Here is a 4,888-nt window from a genome sequence, read left to right on the forward strand (position 1 = left end):
GTCTCCATAAATCTTAAAGAAATTCATCCCAATATTAATTTATTAATACTTTAGTTCTGCTCTTTCAACTTCAAAATTTAGAATAGTAAAATTAAACACAGCGCCATGAAAACTTAGAGTTACTAGATGTGTAGAATCTTAAAATGTGTCTCACTGGAATAAGTTCTACTAAAACCCAATTTCTGTGGGCAGATTAGTAGATATTTCAGAATGCCACATTTCCAAATGGACCTTAAACTTCATTAACTTTTAATTTCAATTAATCTACTAAGTGTCTATTCAAAACAAAGCCAACAGACTATGAAAGTAAGTTGAAAATTGATTTTTCAAGAGAAAAGGGACAAACAGTTATCTGTCTAATTACCGGATGAGCATCATCGCTCATAGTAAGACATTATTTGCCTTTTATTTATGAGAAATTTGGAGAAATTGATTATAAATTTCCTTGGTTTTTAATTCTAAATAACTTCATACATGATTTTCAAAATTTGATATAATATGTAGATAGAGGAAATATGTTAATTTATGTATTATTTTAATGAATGTTTGTTAACTGAACAATGGAATGAATCAGTAAATCAATGGTCATGTACATTTTTAATGATAAAAATATTAAAACCCCATTATGTATAATTTCCTAATTTTAGTGCAACACTATTTAAGTTTTTATTTGTGTATTTTCATTAGGATTCACTCTTTATCTGATGAGTCAGATAATATATTTTAACAACACTTAGTTAATAATCACTATATACATTTCTTAAAGGTTTTTCTGTGCAAACCCTGTGCTAGGGGCTGAGAAGAAAGAGATAAATGAAACACAATGTATACCTTCATGGAGTTAATATGCTATTCTATAGGGGGAATTAGATACATAAATAAGAGTCACTATACTGTAAACACCTTAGAAGTTGGTACTGTATTTTATTCACTCATATTTGTGACCATTGTGCGAAACCAATGCTTACCCCAGCATGCACTAACATGCTTGACGCTGCAGTAATAGAACTCTTTAAAAAATGTGAAGGGAACACAAGGGAGCCAATGAACAATTCTTTATATTAATAACTAGTCTGTTCAGAGGAAATAACATTTTAACTGAGTCCCACAGGTGGAAGAAAGAATGAAAGGACATTCAAAGTAGAATAGCATAAGTAAGGCGTTTTTTTGTGTGTGTGTGCTAAGGAAAGCAGTTTTGAAGACACAGTTAACTCTATCATGTAGGACAATGGTTGTAGAAACTGGCCATTGTTTGTAAGAGTTAATCTCTGGACAGCAAATAGAGATTTAGCCATCTCTACAGGAAGTGCAGGTGGCAACTAAAGAAGTCTAACTCTATATTATGTTGCATAATTTACATGTTAAACTAGCCACAGATGATTTGAGAGTTGACCTTGAACTATTGTGACAGACCTTTAGCACTGCAAAACCACCCTGACCAATTCTTTCTACCTCTGCCCATGAAATTTCCTTCACTATTTCCTTGAAATAGTCATCTAAGAGCATTAAAAGTCTCTACCCACACTGAACTACAGTGTCCCTTAGAATATATAACCCTTTCTCACTTAGCTAATTTATAGGTTCACCTGCTCACGTGTGAGGCCAATATAGAATTCCATTCAATGATTTTTGCAATTTGATCAGCTTGAAGAGGTGGATAAAGGAAATCTTCAAAAATAAAACTGTCTAGTGAAGATAAAAGCATATAATGTAGGATCTGCTGCAGCAGCCATCATTAGTTACTGCTCTTCCCTATGAATGGAAAAAAAGCTGCAGACTTCCATACCACCTGACAGAATGATTGCTTCCATGCCAAGCCTCTGTGGTACAGATGTAAATAGTAAAGTCATGTAAATACCAGTAAGGGAAAATTTCAACATTCTCTACATTTATCACATTTCCTCATTTTAGAAAATTCATGAGTATTAAATAGGTTATCATGAAAAATGTTAATTCTCAGTGATCATCAAAGTGTGGCAAAATTCATGGTGTTGAGATTAATACCTGTTATCTCTTTGTTTCTACAAGTGCACCACTAAGCTTTAGTGTACATTTTTCTTGTTTGTTTTCCTCTTTGTCATTCCATTCCAGTCACACAGGCCTCCTGCAATCCTCTATTCAACATGCCTGGACAGAGGTATATGATGTCCAGTTTTCTATGACCCAGCCTCAGCATTGGGAAGCCAATTATGGAGATGCTGAGCAGAAAGAGGGATTCATGCAGGTAACCCAGATTAGGACACCGCCTTTCAGCTACAGCGATAAAACTAGACTGTTTTATACTATTTGGAGTTTTTCATTAAAATTACAGAGTAAAAATTTATAACCTAAAACATTCAGAAGAAATGTGAAGAGAATCTCCTTTAGAAATGTATTCAGTCTCAAGAAATAACTACTTCAAATACCTTGAGGATTGAATGTCCAAAATTCAGAAAGCCATTGGCTGAGAATGTTACATAGTTTTCACTTTCTTCTCCAGTTGTTTCTATGGATACATTTTAAACAAATTCTTGAAATAAAGTAGAGAAGATAGCAATAGAGACTCACATACAGAAGCAGTTTGTGAGAGTAAATGTTTATTCTTAGAAATCTATTGAAATGTTCTCTTCTACTCCTGGGACATAGATGAGAAGGAATTCAACACAAATTGTGTGGGGAATTCAATTATTAAACTAGATGGAAATGCTTTAATACGGCACAATATTTCCTGGAAAAATATTATGTAGCCAAAGTATGGAGCCTGATACAATAGAAATAACGCTACTAAATAACACAAGTAAACGAATAAACGGAATGAAAAGATCTATCTTACCATACTCATTGACTTGTGACCTATTAAAAGTTACCTACATCTCTGATTCTTCATCTTTTCATTTATAAAATTACATCATAATAGAACATAGTTTTCTATTCCATGGATTTCTGTGAAGCTCAAATATAGTAATAAACGTGGAAGCAACTATAAGTTCTTTCTAGCTCCTCAACCCCATAGGTTCTTCCTAGCTTCTCACCCTGGATAGAATCTATGAGACATGCCCCTTCTGAGTTGTGCTTTTTCAAATCCCACAAGTGGGCTGCACCTATACGGGCTGGAGCCCCAGACCAGATCATTTCTGTAAGTTGGGCTTTTAGCTTTTCTGAGCAGCAAACAGAGATGGCCTTGAGTTCTATCTATACTCATGCTGTGTATATGCAGTGGGGTCTGGGACTGGTGCCCAACACTGAGCTTGATATGTATGACTGTTTTGTAATCCAGGGAGAAGCAGCATAGGGCAGTAGAAAGAGTCAAAGGTCAGTAATGAGACAGGCATTGGATCAAATCCTGGCTCTACACTTATTAAGCATATCTGGCTTTGACCTCCTCCCCTGACTCCTTGGAGAGAGCCAAACATCATATCCCAGGCTTCATCAGACGCCTCACAAATTCCAATATTAAAAGTTTCTACGGCCCCGTCATGTGAAAACATATTTTTGCAAGATACCCAGCTTAGTGATTTTTATCTCTACTGGCAAAAATGTCATTGAAACTTTAGCACTACGTAATAATAAATGCAATCCAAATCATACACTTTATCCCACACTGGTTCTTCTTACAATCTGACTATTGTTTTAAATAGAGAAAAGTTGGTATGATACATGGATTATGTCATTAAACAAGCCTGGATTTAGTACTGAATCTCACTACTTGTTGCCTATCTGTCCTCAATCTTTTTAAGCCTCAGTTTCCTTAGCTATAAAATGGGAATGACTCCTTGAACCATAGCTAGTAGGATCATGTAGAAATTAAATGTAATTTAAAACATTTAATAGAGGGTTTTGACACATTTAATAAATTCTAAAATGTTAGCAATTACTGTTACTCTGTAAGTGAGCCTTGCGAGGAAGTCCTACTTTTTGGCCTTTTGCTTTCATAATTTTAAACTAAGGCTGGGCACGGTGGCTCATGCCTGTAATCCTAGCACTTTGGGAGGCCGAGGCAGATGGATCACCTGAGGTCAGGAGTTTGAGACCAGCCTGGCCAACATGGCAAAACCCTGTCTCTACTAAAAAACAAAACTTAAAAAAAAAAGAGTAGCTGGGCAAGGTGGCACATGCCTATAGTCTCAGCTACTCAGGAGGCTGAGGCAGGAGAATCACTTCAACCCGTGGCAGGCGGTGGAGGTTGCAGTGAGCCAAGATTGTGCCACTGCACTCCAGCCTGGGCAACAGAGCAAGATACCATCTAAATAATAATAATAATAATATAATAATAGTTTTAAACTCAGGTAGTGTCTTTTCTTTAGAGAATCCAATTTAGATTCAGTGTTCTCTCTGACAATTAAACTGGAAACAGGTGCTTCTTGCACTCCCTTGTCTTGAATCTGCAAAAGTTTGATTTATTTTTATTTATATAATTATGCTTTAATCATTGTGGAAACAGACTGAATAGTTTTCAATGCTGTGTTAAGTACGGAATGTAACAAGAAAATATCTTTTTTATGGTGCATCATCTTTCATCTAAGAACTAAAAAGAAAAATGTTCATAAATGTAACCTCTTAATCATTCTGTTATACCTTTCATGTGAGTAGAATATTACAACTTATTATTCATATAAGAAAATTATGTTGCAGATTATTCCTACTCGATCCAATTGTAATTTTCTCCTCTCCTGAAGTGAAAGCAATCTTTGAAGTAAACAGTGCGTTTTTATTGTTCTGTATCTTTTAAGATGATTACTATTAATTAATAATTCACTTCAAGATGTTTTCACATCAGTACATGTAAGTCTGCAGCAGTGTTTTCAAATGGGTTACTTTGACCCCCGTGCTACATTTGGCAATGTCTGGAGACAGTTGCACAACCATGACCACTGACTAATTCCAGAACATCTTCACCACCCCCAAAAGA

This window comes from Piliocolobus tephrosceles, unplaced genomic scaffold (genome assembly GCF_002776525.5).
Source record: "Piliocolobus tephrosceles isolate RC106 unplaced genomic scaffold, ASM277652v3 unscaffolded_43, whole genome shotgun sequence".
In the NCBI taxonomy this organism is placed as follows: domain Eukaryota; kingdom Metazoa; phylum Chordata; class Mammalia; order Primates; family Cercopithecidae; genus Piliocolobus; species Piliocolobus tephrosceles.